We start from the raw sequence: 17,440 nt of genomic DNA on the forward strand, positions 1-17,440 counted from the left end.
TTGCCAAGCTTAGTGGTAAATCATTTGATGACATCTTGAAGGAGCAGCTAACTAAATGCTCAGAGTCAGCCACTGGTCACCTGAAAGATACAAGTCAACCTTTTACTAGTGAGCCTCATGTACCTTACCCCCTCTCCCCTGTTAGGAGCCCTGACCCGACCCAACAGTTTCAGAGCCCAGTTACAGCCGGAACAGTGACAACAGAGAAGGAATCACCTGCCATCAGGGTAACTGATATGAACCCACCAGAAGTTCAACGTATGGTGGTGGAGCATATTGTAAAGAGTGACGCAGCATCCTCACAGGTACACACATCTTTCAGGCTCAGAGTATTCTCTGGAAAAATACCCCGGCCAAGTACTGAAGTTGATTATGAAACTTGGAGAAACAATGTGGAGCTCATTTTGCAAGATCCTTCCTTTTCTGACCTACATCGATCGAGAAAGATTCTAGATAGCCTTCTGTCACCAGCAGCAGATGTAGTTAAACACCTAGGTTCACAAGCCCTTCCTTCAGCTTACCTTGACTCACTGGACTCTGCATTTGACACTGTAGAAGATGGGGATGAACTTTTTGCCAAATTCTTAAACACACTACAAGATTCTGGTGAGAAGCCATCATTATACTTACAGCGGTTGCAGACAGTCCTTACCAAGGCAATAAAGCGAGGTGGTGTTTCTTCTAAAGAAGCTGAAGAGCAGCTGCTTAAACAGTTTTGTCGAGGGTGCTGGGACAATGCGTTGATAGCAGGCCTCCAACTTGAACACAAGCGAGACAATCCACCTCTGTTTCCTGAATTGCTTCTACAGTTACGTAGTGAGGAAAGCAAGAGCATGGCCAAAGAAAGTAGAATGCGAAAACATCTTGGAGCACATAAGCCAAAAATTGCCTCTCAAGCTGCATCTCTCTGCCCTACTGACAATGATCCCGACCTGAGCACAGATGATGAAGTATCTGAGTTGAAAAAGCAAGTTGCCAAACTTCAAAGCCAGCTTACAAAACAAAAGACTAAGCCTGTTGAAAAGAGTGTACCACCCCAAAACAGTGCTGTTCTAGAGCTGAAAAAACAGATCGCAGAACTGCAGAGCCAATTCACAAAATTAAATGTGAAACAGAATCGTCAAGGAAGTGCTGATGGGATGAGGAAAGAATCTTCCCACAAACCCTTTCCAAAGGGTCCACCTCACACGGCAACTAAGAAGGCACTGGACAGACCAAGGCCTGGTTATTGTTTCCATTGTGGTGAGGACGGTCACGTTGCTTTGACATGTAATGACGAGGCGAACCCTTCACTCGTAGCAAGCAAGAGGAGGCAGTTAAGGGAAAGACAACAATTATGGGACAGCCAGTACAGTTCTGATTCTTTAAACGAGAAGTAGCTCTTGTGGAGGGACGCACAAGGGCAGGTGCATGTAAGCTTAGTCCCATTGATCCTGGCGAGATACAGAACCACCCAAAGATTTGTCATACAAATTCCTGCTCTGTTCACATACCGAAAGGGCTGATTGGTGCAAAGTGCACAGCACAAGTGTGTGTTGAAGGCAAAGATTGCCACTGTCTTCTTGATACTGGGTCTCAAGTGACCACAATTTCTCAGTCTTTCCATGAACAGAATTTTCCTGACATGAGCATAAATTCCCTTGACAATCTTCTGGAAGTGGAGGCTGCAAATGGCCAAACCGTTCCATACTTGGGATATGTGGAGGTGAACATATCTTTCCTAAAGACTTTCTGGGATCAGAAGTTGAGGTGACAACTCTTGCATTAGTCATTCCAGACACAGGCACCACTACTCAGCCTAATGTATTAATAGGCACAAATACTCTGGATTTGGCCTATGAGAAATACTTTGACTCCAACCTTTCAAATTCTGGACCACTGCTGTATGGGTATAGAGCAGTTTTAAAGACAATTGAACACCGACATAAGCAGAAAGGGAATAGCAACATTGGATGTGTGAGACTGCTCGGGGACATACCAGCTGTCGTTCCTGCTGGACAGAGTATTGTCCTTGATGGAGCTGTAAATGTCAAAAGCCATGTTACTGAGAAGTGGGTTGTGATGGAACCTCCTGCATCTTCTATCCCAGGAGGGTTGTTGGTCACCAGTTGTGTGCTTGCCTTACCTCAAATACCATCGCGAAAAGTGCCAGTGGTCATGAGAAATGAGACGGAGCATGACATCATAATACCAAGGAAGAGCATCATTGCGGAAATCCATGCTCTCAAGCAAGTTGTGTCAAATGATCATACACCAGCAAAAACGGTACCACCAGATCAGATTTCAAACAAAGAAGATTTGCATTTTGATTTTGGGAATTCTCCGGTCCCTGAAGAATGGAAGAAGAGAATTGTTGAGAAGCTGTCTGCAATGCCTGAAGTATTCGCATTACATGACCTTGATTTTGGCCACACAAACAAAGTAAAGCATTGCATAAAACTCCACAATGAGACTCCTTTCAAGCAAAAAGCAAGGCCTATACACCCAAATGACTTGGAGGCTGTCCGAAGACATTTGGAGGAGTTACTTGAAACTGGGGTAATCCGTGAATCTGAATCTTCGTTTTCCTCACCCATTGTGGTAGTTAGGAAAAAGAATGGGGACGTCAGGCTCTGTATTGACTACAGAAAGCTGAATCTCCAGACAATAAAAGATGCTTATGCCTTACCAAACCTAGAAGAAAGCTTCTCAGCGCTCAGAGGATCCAAATGGTTTTCTGTTTTAGATCTCAAGTCTGGCTATTATCAAATAGAGATGGATGAATCAGACAAACATAAGACAGCCTTTGTGTGCCCACTAGGATTTTGGGAGTTCAATCGGATGCCACAGGGGATCACTAACGCTCCGAGTACATTCCAGAGGGTGATGGAAAAATGTATGGGCGGGATAAACCTCAAGGAGGTCCTTGTTTTCCTGGATGATCTGATTGTATTCTCAAAATCCCTGGAAGAGCATGAGGAACGTCTTCTCCATGTGCTAAATCGCTTAAAGGATTATGGGTTGAAACTCTCTCCTCAGAAGTGCAAGTTCTTTCAGACATCAGTGAAGTACTTGGGTCATGTTGTTTCCCAGCAAGGTGTTGAAACAGATCCTCAGAAAATTGAAGCCATAAAAACCTGGCCAAATCCAAAGACTCTGAAAGAATTGCGCTCATTTCTTGGATTTTCCGGTTATTACCGTAGGTTTATCCAGGATTATGCCAGGATTGTAAAGCCCCTAAATGCACTTACAGCTGGGTACCCACCATTAAGGAAGAGTTTCAAAAGCAAGAATCATGGCAATCACTACTTTAATCCCAAAGCTCCTTTTTGTGGTAGATGGACTGCAGACTGTCAAAAAGCCTTTGAGACACTGATCAACAAGCTGACAACTGCCCCAGTGTTGGGTTTTGCTGACCCAGGCCTACCGTATGTAATGCATACAGATGCAAGCACCACTGGATTGGGAGCAGCACTCTACCAAAAGCAGGATGGTAACATGCGTGTAATTGCCTTTGCAAGTCGTGGCTTAACAAAGAGTGAAACTCGTTATCCTGCCCACAAGCTTGAATTTTTGGCCCTCAAGTGGGCTGTCACAGAAAAATTTTGTGACTATCTCTATGGCAATACTTTCACTGTGGTCACGGATAGCAATCCTTTAACATACCTGTTAACATCCGCCAAACTTGATGCAACAGGCTATCGATGGTTATCTGCCCTTGCAACTTTTTCTTTTAAGCTCCAGTATCGACCAGGAAAGTGTAACCTGGATGCTGATGGTCTTTCAAGGCGTCCCCATGATGGCCTGACAAATGACTATGTATCTTTGAAGGAGCAGGAACGTATTCGCCAGTTTGCTTTGCACCACCTGCCTGAGGTTGAGAACTCTGATTTCGTTTCCCAAGAAGTAATTCTAGCCATTTGTGACAAACATCTGGTACGCCAAACTTTGGATGGTGACAGTGTTCCTCTGGTTGAGTCCTTGTCAATGTTTCCAGAAGCTGTACCAGAGAGTTTTGAATATTGTGTTGGGTTTCCTGTTGTTCCCAGTGTGTCTGAAGATGAGCTAAAGGAAAAACAGAGAGCAGACCCTGCAATACGAGAAGTTATACATCAGTTAGAATCTGGAGACACTTCGCCACCAACAGTGAGAAAAGAGTTACCAGAGTTTCCATTTCTGTTGCGTGAGTGGAAGAAGTTAGAGCTGAAAAATGGGATTCTTTATAGAAAGAGAACCATTGGTGAAGAAATTCAGTATCAGTTGGTCCTTCCAGATGAGTTCAGAAATGTGGTTCTGAAGAGTCTACATGATGATATGGGACATCTAGGATTAGATCGAACCCTGGATCTTGCCAGAACTCGGTTCTATTGGCCCAAAATGGCAAACGATATTGAACACAAGATAAAGACTTGCAGTCGATGTGTGTGTCGCAAAGCTTTACCAGAAAGAGCTGCTCCATTAGTTAACATCCAAGTCTCCAGACCACTCGAATTAGTCTGTATGGACTTCCTTTCGTTGGAGCCTGATTCCAGCAACACAAAGGACATCCTGGTAATTACTGATTTCTTCACAAAATATGCGGTAGCCATTCCTACTCAAAACCAAAAAGCCAGGACTGTAGCAAAGTGTCTCTGGGAGAATTTCATTGTTCACTATGGTATTCCTGAAAGATTACACAGTGATCAAGGCCCAGATTTTGAATCTAAAACTATTAAAGAGCTGTGTGAAATTTCTGGGATTCATAAGGTTCGAACTACACCATATCACCCAAGAGGAAATCCTGTTGAACGGTTTAACCGTACACTCTTAAGCATGCTTGGTACCCTTAAGGACCATGAAAAGAGACATTGGCGTGATTTTGTCAAGCCAGTTGTACACGCCTACAATTGTACGAAGCATGAAACAACTGGATTTACACCATATGAATTGATGTTTGGGCGTCAGCCTAGATTGCCAGTAGACCTTGCCTTCAATGTACCTATGAGACAGAGTCATCAAAAATCTCATTCTGAGTATGTCCAAACTCTCAAAACACATCTTCAGGAGAGTTACCAGCTAGCTAGAAGAAATGCTGCCAAAACAGCTTACAGAAACAAGCAGAGATATGACAAAAGAGTATCAGAATCTGTTTTGGAGATTGGTGATCGTGTCCTGGTCAGAAATGTGAAGTTGAGAGGGAAACACAAACTGGCCGATAAGTGGGAGTCTGTGGTGTATATCGTTGTAAGTCGTGCCGGGGAACTCCCTGTCTACTCTGTCAAACCTGAAAACAAAGATGGTCCCTTACGAACTTTACACAGAGACCTCCTGTTGCCCTGTGGTTTTTTGTCACCTATCGAAGAGAGTCACCCTGAGTCTAAACTGCGTAAACGGCCAGCAACGCGACAAAACCTAGAGGTAAACAACCGAGGAGATCAAGAGAGTTATCTGAGCAATGATGATGATGAGGAATGGTTGACACATATTGCTGGACAACCTCAAATGACAGACACTATAAAATTCCTACAGGAGTATGATGTGGTGAGATATCCAAAGGACCCACCTCTTGCACCTACTGACTCTGCAGAATCAATTCCTATCCACCTAGGAGATAATCTTAATGACACATCTTGTAACACACAATCTGAAAACTTACCTGAGGTAGCAAACGTGCAACAAAGAGAATACTTACCTTCTGGACAACCTGAAAAGGAAAATGTCAGAAAAGTCAGTCATTTACCTGAACTGAGTCCAGAACAACAACAGCTTTCATCTGAAATCTGTATGGAGACACAATTTGAAACCGATACAACTAGTGTCATTGCAAACGTAACTGATCCTCTGGTGGACACCAGTGCAGTTCAACCCAATGAGTCAAATGAACCTGAGGAAGAAATAACTCTGCGTGAGTGTGGACAAGATGAAAATCAGATAAATGTTCCAAGAAGATCTCAAAGAGTTAAAGAGAAAGCAAAAAGGTTCACTTACCCTGAGTTGGGAAATCCTTTAGTTACAATCATTCATTCCCTTTTCCAAGGTTTGAATTTGGCCTTCACAAACTCACTCACAGAGCAGATTAGTGACCCTGAGTTCCCTCAATCTATAACAGTACAGCCAGTCAGTGTCATGCAAAGGGACTTGCATGGGTTTAACGGGGGAGGGTGTAACCCAGGTTAGAAATATAAAAACACAACCTCAAAAGAAAAAGAGAAAATCTTAAAATTACATTCTGTTACTTAACTAACCAATTTAAATGTTTAAAACGCTGTTTAATGTGAGGAGGAAAAAAGAACACGGCCCCTTTAAGAAAAACGCATGTGCTGAATAGGGAAGAGAGAGAACGTGCTAATTGAGATTGAGATGAAGAGATGAGAGGTGACGCTGACAGTGATCGGTCGAGTAAAGAAAAATAACTTTGACTTTAAGATTGTAAAAGTAAATGTAATTTGTTCTGAGGTGCTACATTGGCGAAATCTTTTCCATTTACATCTCTGAGATTGACTTGGATTATATTTGCGTTTGTGAGTTTGAGACCAAACGGATTTGGTGAGTTCTCTAAATTGTTTAAAATGTGTATGGTTCCAAAAATGTATTTTTATTTGTAACTTATTAATGAGGAGTAAATGTTTTGGTTAATATATGTGGGAATGAGAAGTGGATTATATGGAAATGTATATCCACATGTGCTTCGTTACAAACGTGAGCCACCATTTTGAGAACATCTCATGGTTGTATGAGACTGGGAAGATTATTGTTTCAAGCAAATCTTTAATCTTTAGAGATTGTGTTGTATTGTTAATGGTGTTTTGTTCTGTTTGTGTGTGTATGGTACTGTTTATAAAACAGGACAGGTTTTTTTTCCCTTTGAAGACATCTGAAATTTGATTTCAACAAGATGGCGAGCCACCCAACAAACCACTGAGGAGAACAGAGACTGTTGCTATATATCAGCGACCTGTAAAGGAAAGCAAATTCACCTGGGTATTCTCCATCCTGGTAGGACTGTAAAGACTGCTATATTTTCCTTTCTGCAGACAGCAGTTGGACTGAGTGACTGACTGTAACCAGAATTGTGCGTACAGAATTGTGAAACCAACTTTGAGAATTTTGTAACTTTTGTGCATTTTCTTATTCATTTTTATTTTTTTTCCCTTCTTGAATGTTGAGTTTGGTTATCTATCATTTGTGTTAGAACAAAGAAAAAGGTTACTTTGAAGCAGTCTAAATAATACTGCATAACAGAAACCACTGAATAAGAAAAAAACCAAACTTAAATTGATTAGGCCTAAAAGCGAACATAAAAACTTTATTAGATCTGAACTAAATAGGATAAAACAACTAGGTGAATAAAACTAGTTAAATTAGCGCTAATAGAAGGAAACCTATAGGAAAAAAAAGGTAAACATTCATTTGATATATTGTTTTATTTTTATATTGTTTTTCCTTTTATACTGTGGATGGTCATTTATTTATTTTCTTTGTATTGTGTGTGAAGTGAGGTTTACAAGTGCACTGTTTGTCAATATAAGCCGGCAGTTATTTAAACACATTTAGTGGTCTGTGTGAGTTTATTTACTGCTCCTCTGAATCTAGATACTGGTCCAGCATACCTCAACCTGAGGGTGACATAATTGTTACACATGTGCTTGACCGTAGAATATATTAAGATTTGATTATGTAAATTTAATATAAAACTCTGATTAGTTGAATATAACAAATGAACGACTATAACTAGAACAATCTTGGGGACACACCATTTTTTAGTCTATAAACCAAAACAACAGGTTCAGTAACTTTGAAAGCCTCATAAGACACTGTCCATATGAAAGAGCAATTCACACCTTTATCTCGACTCCAACAAGCCACACATAACTAACCCCAAAAACCCAACCCCCTCCAGCTGAACAGAATTCGGTCTGTGTTTTGGCTCTGAGGAACGGTGTGTTACTGGGCTGAAACATGCCTGCACTCAGCAGCACTACTCTTTGTATTCATTATATTCTCGCAGCCCATATTATTATTTTCACAAGACCATAATGAAAATAACAAATCATCAATTAATAATTAATCATTATTTTACGAAAATCATTGTTATTTGTTATCGTGGATGTTTGCGGAAGGCTTTAAGACCAAGCGCAATCCTCTGTTCCCGCCTCACAGCACGCGGGACTCGTGGTCAGTGATGCAGCTTCACTGTCTGCGGTTTGACTTTACTAAATCAGATTGAGGCGAATACAACTTATTGATCATGAGCCCAACATTTAGCAAGCAGGAAAACATTCATTCTACCTGAAGGAAGACGTATTTTATTGAGCTAATGCTGTTAAAGAGCCACACAGATGGGAAATCAAAAATGACCTGTATTACAGTGTATGATGTAGCTGTCCATCTGTGTAAACAATGTGCAAAGTAATTAAACCAAAAAGTACACGATTTATAAAGTTATTGGCTTCTAAAGTAAGGAGTCGACTCTGAATCGCTGAAACGAGTCGTTATAGATTTCAAATCTGTTGCAGGTGCAATATTTGAAAATCGATAATTATTTATTTTTTAAATTACATTTATATCTGAATTTATGTCAACCTATAGACTTTCAAATATCAAAATATCATGAATTCATATGTATTTGTGTACAAAATGACATAAAAACACCTATTATATTTTGCCTGGAAAAGCTTCCAACACGCGTGCGTGTCGCGGTAAAAATAGGCGTCGGTTCTATTTCTAGCATGCAAGCCTTTTCGCGCATCTCACGCAGGCCGTCTGTAAGCTCTAACCTGTTAACATGGGAGCCGAATTAAAAACCGACACGCCACGCGGCTGAGACGCTTGCGCCACGCATCCAGTGTGTCGCTGGCCTGAGACATAATTCACCCCAAACAGATTCAAACGCATAGTTTACCGTGGAGGTGTGTGCGGAACAACCAATCAAAACTGCTTATGTTAGTTGACCAATCAGAACACAGTATGCTACCGAAAGGTGGGGTTTAAGGAAACTGAATCTTTTGAACAGCTTCGCGCGAACCGTTTGGGGATTTCTGAGAATTGAGGTAATTTTAAAATTATATTTTGACAAAATGACAATGTTTTTTAACCTTGGATGGATTTAAACCTAATGTAGAGGACTTATAAACAGTGATAGGAAGCTTAGAATTTTCATCTTACTGGCTCTTTAAATAGAGAGAGAGAGAGAGAGAGAACCAGTCTAGGGCTATTAAACTTAAAGCTCATTATATTGAAGTACAAATCCAAACACCAGAAATGTTATGCATTTTATGAATAATGAAATGTTATAAAAAGTATGCATTTTATTTATTTATATGCAGTATGGTTGTTGGTATTTAGCAGTTAAAACCTATTTTTAAACTTGAATTTAAATACTATTAAACTAACTTTAAAATATCAAGGAGTTTATAAATTACAAATGGTAAAATGTCACAGTGCATGTTAAATAGCCTAAATGAACTTATGTTAATAATATAATTCGATTTTTCTATATGAAAAACTCCTGTATAAAATGGGACAGCAACCTTTATATCAAACATTTTAAATCGTCCACAGCTGAGCATCGCGGGAGGGTGATCTGTTCCAGAGCGCATGAAGTGAATGTTATGAATGAAGTCATTTTCAGATGCAATGGAAAAAACAAAACAAAAAAAAAAATATCCTAGATTAGGCCCATGCAGGCTCTGCTCTGAAGTATAAAATTCTTATAATTACTGTTAACCCAGAGTAACACATTTTAAAGGATTAATCGCCTTTTTTTCATTTGCTGCATGTTTTCTTTATTTATTTTTAGACACGCTAAAAATTAATTAAGTTTGTGAGAGAAAAAAAAAAATCTGAGTCTCATATAGGTTTCATTTTAATGTATTAATCACCTATTTTCGTTTGCTGCATGTTTTTTTTTTATATATATATATAATTAATGTATAAATTGCATTTTATTACATTTAGAAATAATAATGGCTGGCCTAATAATGTTATCATGTACAAACAGGATATATTTAATTCCCTTCACTTTACAACAAATGCTTTCAATTTAACAAATATATCAGAACAAAACAAGAATTAAAAATATAGAATTCTAATGGATAAATATAATTGCAGTATATAATAATATAGGCTTAGCTATAAACAAACAAAATAATAATAGTAATTTAAAGCTAAGCATAAGGTAAGGTTGGGCTTTCTCATTCTCTCACTCGGGAGAAATCCATTTCCATATTCTTAAGTTTTAAAATTAACTCACTGTAAATGTTTGAATATTTTTTAAAGACGTTACAATGTTATATCATAATGTTATTGTTGTTTTACTTCTTCCTTTTATCACATTTTACAATTACATTAATTTCACAATCCGTCTCTTTGCGCCACCTGGCGTTAGTTTCGCGAATGATTTTAACACACGACTGAATTACAGTTACTGCCGCGGCGGTAAAGCCCAATTATGCTGTCTACCTACTGTACTCTTGTACTCAAGTAATTTTAAAAATAAGTACTTCAGTACTTTAACTTGAGTATATATCTGACTGTATTACTTTTACTTGTACTTGAGTAAAATTTAGCAAGGGGTATCTGTACTTTTACTCAAGTAATGAAGCCGTGTCTTCTGTCCGCCTCTGGACAAGACTGGAATTTGACACGTGGTCCATAGACTGAACACACTCTCTATGTGGCTTGTACTTTGATATGTAAGATTTATCTGTCTACCAGAATGAGGTGTTTAAAACTGAAACTCTTCAATTATTACAAGTCATCCAATCAAAATTTGGTAATCATTATGTAATGAATTTTTATTGTTTTGAGATCATGTGACAAGGGGGAATTGCAAACACAGTTCTATGGAATTTTTCTTCTTTCAGCTGAGTTCTCTTTTCTGGAATTTTAAAAGCTGATAAGTAGTGATGTCTGGATTTTTTGTCACATGCTGTCAGTGGTGGATGAAGTACAAAAATCAAGTACTTGAGTAAAGTACAGATACATATAATAATCAATTTTACTCAAGTTAAAGTACTCGATTTTATGTTTTATGTATATTTTTTATAATTCTACTGCTCAAAATACCTGGGATTTTTTTTCCAAAATAACCACTATATGGAGTCAAGATATATTTATGTTGTTGATATGGACTACACTGATGAGAGTGATGTTAACTGTGAAGCTTACACTGTGATACCTGAGAGAAAACAGAGATGACCATCTGATTTTCACCAGTAAGAACAAAGTATTTTAAAGTTTGTTGTTTTACAGAACATCACAGTTATATATGTAACCCAGGTCTCATGTAGTTAGAAAATAAAGCTAGAGTGGTTAATACAATAGCTGCATTTCCACTGTCGGGCCAGTGCGAGCCAGGGCTTAAAGCGGGCCGGGCGGGGCTCATAGCCCCGGGCCAGTAGCACCGAGGCCAGAGTAGTGCAGGGTTTCCACAGTGGAGCTTGAAGCACCGCTGCGCATCACTAAAGCACGCCTCTCAGAACAACGTCATGCAACCTCATTATTCCACCATCAAAGAGAAGTTATCAGAAAACTAAGAAATGAGTCACTGGAACATGCGCGATCACAAAACCAACATGATAAAAGCGGCCGTTTTTTTTCATGCTTTGTTATATATTCAAATTCAAAAACAAAGATGTTTTAACTATAGAATACGTGATACATTGATCATATTGATTTAATTTATCAAGAATCAAAATTAAATCACACATAAATACACTTTCTATTTTATTTATTTATTTTTTAACGCTTATGAAAATAGCCTGCTTATTCAGTCGAGTCTGTTTCTGTTTATTTGTAGTCACAGTAACCTATACGTCACATTATAAGATTGAATGATAATATCTTTATTTTTTTTATAAAGGCTCCCGAACAAAAACATTTTTATATTTTTATGATAGGCTACGTGGAGCTAAACTCTCGAGACAAGGCTTGTGACAGATAATAGAAGTTAGCCTACTAAATAATTACACGATTGTGATAGAGAATAAGAAGCTGATGTCTGAATTCTCCAAGTGGTTGCATTTACCATGGTAATGTTAATGTTTAGAGTGCATAGTCTTTTACATAGCTTATAAATATTTCTGCCTTGTTTAGTGATAATAATCCACATTGGATCAAGTTATTTCAAACACTTGCTGCTGACTAAGAGTGAGTTTTGAGCTCAACTGATTTTAAAAAGTCTTTAATACTGGTGTTAAAGCTGTTATCTTTCTGAAATGATCCACGCTGACGCTCTCCAGACGCTGAGAAACTCCGCCTTTGATTGTAACCCCTCCTCTAGCCCCAGCTGGCCCGCTTTGACCTAAGGATTTCGTCGGGCCGAAAAAACCTGGCCGTTGGCCCCGAGGAAGCCCCGACGAGGCACGATCAAGCCCCGGAAGTGCCAGTGGAAACGCGACTGGCCCTGGCACGCACTAGCACGCCCGGTCTTAGCTCGATAGTGGAAACACGGCTAATGAGACTGGGCCTGGGCTCGTTGTAGGAAAATACAACTTGTTTTATATGTTACTTAATAAATGTATATTTGTAATACTCTTGCCTATCCTTATAAAGACCACCACAACTGTATTTTGATTGCAAAAATATTCACAAGTATTTATTTACAACATTAAATAAAAGATAATTGTTTCTTAGAATAAAATAAAACAAATCACATAGGCATGAGAAGAGATGGAAAGAAAAAAACTAAAACAAAAAAGAAAACTTCACTTTTCTAAAAGGAAAAAAAAAACCTTTCTGTGGTTATATTGAAATTAAACAATTATTCATTCCCTCTGAAAAAATATCCAACCCCGTTGCAGGCCTGTTCGATGACACTTTGTGTGCGGTGAGGCCTAAAAACTGGAATGGCCGCTTCACTCAGAAACTGAGCATAAACAAAAAAGCACGTGCATGTGAATGTTAGTACTCACGAATCCAGGTTAAGTTAGTACAGCAAAGGCAATGGTAATGGCGTTGGTAATGGTAAAGGAAGAAGTACAAGCACAGACGATCACGGCAGGGCACACAGAAACAGCAGAGCAGAAACATTAGGGCCTTCGGTTGGAAAACCAGTCTCTCTCTCTTTCTCTCTCTCACCAACGTCCGTCTCCTTAGAGGATATTATCTGAATTGAGCCACATTATCAAACACTATTTCTTATTGAATTAGCGTTAGCTTTGCTTTAGAGATATCACAATGCTAAAACTACTACTAAAACATATGAGCACATTGGCACAGAATGCTACCGCTAATTAGCATGTCGCTAACCACATTATACATCCAGTCTCTTAACTATAAAAGTTCGATAGCACAAAATTACAGGCATACACAATCATATTCACCTCTTGCAGGTCACATCAAAGTTTTTTGTTGTAAGGACCACGAGTAGTCGACCTTCATAACAAAACATTAATGCTTCCCACACCACGATGCCTATGGAGGAATTATTGAGTCAGATTATAAACTAAAAGTCTAAATTTGAAATTTAAAGTCCAAGTCGAAAATTAATTTGGTAATTAGGATTGGGCATTTGGTCATTTAGTAGTCTTAGACTTTTAGTTTATAATCTGACTCAATAATTCCTCCACAGATGTCTCCTTCATTAGCGCTCTCATTCTAGCGTCTGTTCTCCGTTTCTCCTACGTGCTCACTACTCCTCACACAAACCTGTCCCACTACTCCCGCCCCTTACACAGTGATGTTACTCTGATTGGCTCAAATACTAACACAACCAAAAGGAAAACAGGAATTAAATGATTGACAGGTGACAGGTAACATATTTGGTTACACAGATAAACACAGCTTCTTCTTCTCTACTTTTCTCTCAGATGAAACGCAAAATCTTATATGAATTTAACTTTAACTGTAAATAGTCTTATTTATTAAACTCTACATATTATATTTATACTTTTAACCAGCACACCTTTTACCCAGTTTTAACTATTTATGAACTCCATTTATAAACTTCTGTTTTTTCTTTGTTTGTGTGTGTGAATTACACTGTTAATGATTTTTTATACTCTGTAACTTATAGAAATTTTGTACAGGGCTACATATATGACATGATAATAAGGCCTGAAGTTAGGAAGAACATTTTAAGGAAAATATAATTATATTTTCATAATGATTTTTTCCTTCTCAAACCTTGTTTGTGGTGTAAAAACACCCCTGGCCAAACGGGGTGCATCTCTTCCCCTCTTTGATAATTACTGTAGTTACCATGTTCTGAACATCACATCCTTTATTTTCTACCCAGATGTAATCTATATATATATATATATATATATATATATATATATATATATATATATATATATATATATATATATATATATAGGTGGTTGAATAAAAATATTTGGACAATATTAATAAAAATTACCAACAAGCTTGTTAGCTAGACAGTTAGCATCAGCTAACAATATTTACTTATTTTCAGTACGGTTATGAATAAACATTCATGTCTGTCTAACGTTACTCGTCTAGTTAATCCAAACAATATAACGTTACTGTTGATAAACAATATAAAAACAGACGTCACGTAGGACATGGTAGCATCTTTATAAAACGGTTTATATTACGGCAGCGGGGAATTTGAACGTGCATGAGTTATTGTATTTAATCTGTGTTATTTTAATTTTTTCTTTTTTCTTTTACCTAAAATTGATGTGCATTGTATGCACTCGAGCATTTCAGTGGGCTTAAATAGATCACTCTTTACAACGGATTTAGTTCCCAAACAACTGACAATTTTGACCTAAATATGATTTTCAGTTACAATAATTAATCCAAAATTTCGACATGAATAACTTACTTTTAGCAACTTTTCGGACGCACGCGCGCTCACAAGATCTCCCGGTTCTTACTTCTGGTGACTCGCACTAAACGGTTCATTTGAATCAGTGAGTGGTCGACTCCAGAGCAGCTGCAATCGGATCATTCTAATTCCTAAACGAATCGTTTGGTGCGATTTGCGATCCGATTTAAACGTTTATTTTGAAAAGACTCAGTTCGTTCATGATGAATCAGACACCGCTACTGCGTGTCGGAGCACGTGATATATTATAGGGAGTAACGATATGTTTTATGAAATGTAGTGAAATTAAAAGTACGATTTTATGCTTTGGAATGAGTGAAGTAAAAGTAAAAGTTACTCAAAATAAAACTTCTCCAGTAAAGCACAGATACTTGAAAAATGTACTTAAGTATACAAGTAAAGCTACTCCGTTACTTTCCACCACTGCATGCTGTCATATGAAAATCGAGAAATAGATTTTGTCATTATTTTTTTATGGAAAACCTGGTAAACTTTCTTTCTTTCTTTCTTTCTTTCTTTCCCACTATTAAATCTTGAAATCTAATGTATACATATGTAACAAACTGAAATCATGAGACTCTTCTTTGGGAATGTGTACAAGGAAACTGCCGAACCACACCTATTTACATCCAGGAAGGTCACAGAAAACCAGCATTCCCCTTTACTTATATTTGTCATTATTTTGCATGATGCAAAGTTTTATGTTTGTTGTGTTCTGCATTCAGTTTTTTTTATTATATTCCCAATGTCAAAATGCATTTCTGGAAAAGCAGCCTAAATGCAAAGTGTCGTGTCTGCAAAAGGTGTCAAGGACTGTCTTGCTGCAGCATATTTGTTCTAGGGCATGTAAGATAACTCTTCCTGAGAAAAAATGTAAATGAGGAAACATTGCACTCTGACTAATAAATCCTCAGAAGTTTTATGTTGCAGATGATAAAATGTAAACACATGCAAGGCATGAAAAATATAAAGGGATAATTTTTCACCCATCAGATGTTTTGCATGTGCTGCACAATATTATAAATAGGTTGTCAGCAGCTTGCAGGTGCCTTTGTTTCTTTACTCAAACATATGAGCATATAATCAATATAAAGCTTGCTATTATGCACGATTTTTAGAGTTTTTAATTTATTATTATTATTATTATTATTATTTGCTGTTGCAAAAGTACTCCAATCAAACGTGAAGGTGTTTTTTACTTTTAAAAAACTTGCTATCACAGGTTCGGATACTTGTGTAAATTATTTTTTGTTTCATGAGAGAACAGTGTTCAAAGAGAATTATCAGACGCTATATATTCTATGTATATAGAAATAATACATTCACAGAGCCGGACAGTAACGGAGTACATTTACTTGAGTATAGTACTTAAGTACAATTTTGAGGGATCTGTACTTTACTCGAGTATCATTTTTGGGGAGTACTCATGACTTTACTCAAGTACATTTGAGAGGCAAATATTGTACACTTCTTCTGCCCCGTCCTCACGGACACGGAGTTTACCCCAATCCGATTTTTTTTTCCTCATCTCAAGGAATATCCGCGTCCACACGAAACCACAAAACAATGTAGTATACATGCCAAACCAGTATGTGGCGCTGTAATTCTGCCACAGAGATACACTAAAAACAGAGAAGAAGACATGGACTTGCTCATAAACCTTGCGTGTGGTACACAAACGAACATGGAACAATACATTTATTAACCTGTGTTAATGTTAGTTAATAAAAAGACAATTGTTCAGTGTTTGTTCATGTTTTTTTATGCTGTTACGTGACGTAGCGGTGTCTGATTAGGGGCGAGACGTGGGCTGATGACGTCATCGTTTCTGAAAATATATTCGAAAATATATTCGCCGTCCAAACGAAGACGCAAAGGCGGTGTTTTCAAATGTATCCACTCTGGGACCTGGTTTCAGAAAAACATCGGTTTCACCCTAAACGCCGGATTCCTATGGACGAAACGCCTATCCGAAAAAAAAAATGTGTGCGTATTAACAGAAATGCGTCTCCGTGTGTACGGAAAAAAAGGAAAAAAGAAAAGAAGATGACTTCAGGACATTTGATTGAATTGAAGTACAGTATACACACACACACACACACACACACACACACACAGTTGTCACACATAGATTGTGTGTGTGAGAATGGTGTTATTCAGCTGAAAGTATGTTCTCCTGTCTTTGCCTGTATGTCAGTGTGAGAGGAAGGGGCTTAATAAGGTCACTCAAATTAGATTAATTTATTTTTTCCTTCTTTGTACGCTGACCTAAACACAGCTGATTAGCTGATTTTATTTAATCATTATTATTTCCTCTTCTATGCTGCGTGTATAACAAGGTCAGGTTCAGAGGTGTGTCAGAACATTGCAACAGTATGTTGCCTTCTTTGCTTCTTTCTTTCTCTGTCTCCCTCTGCTGGTAACTCTCTTCTCCTTTTCCCATCAATCTCCGTTTCTTTACTGACAGCTGTTTCCACTTTCCATTAGGCTCGTTTCCCTCCACCTGTTTCTCATCCGGTCTCATTATCTTGGCTACTTCTACCCTCTCTTTTTCCTGTCTCATTGTCAGATTGTTTGATGCCACCGATGAGTATTGACCATTGGCGTCTTGACGTCTGTCCTGTCCTGTCCTGTCCTGTCCTGTCCTGTCCTGTCCTGTCCTGTCAGGGTTTTGTTTGTAGTTCT

Source organism: Carassius gibelio, chromosome A3, assembly GCF_023724105.1.
Source record: "Carassius gibelio isolate Cgi1373 ecotype wild population from Czech Republic chromosome A3, carGib1.2-hapl.c, whole genome shotgun sequence".
NCBI lineage: Eukaryota > Metazoa > Chordata > Actinopteri > Cypriniformes > Cyprinidae > Carassius > Carassius gibelio.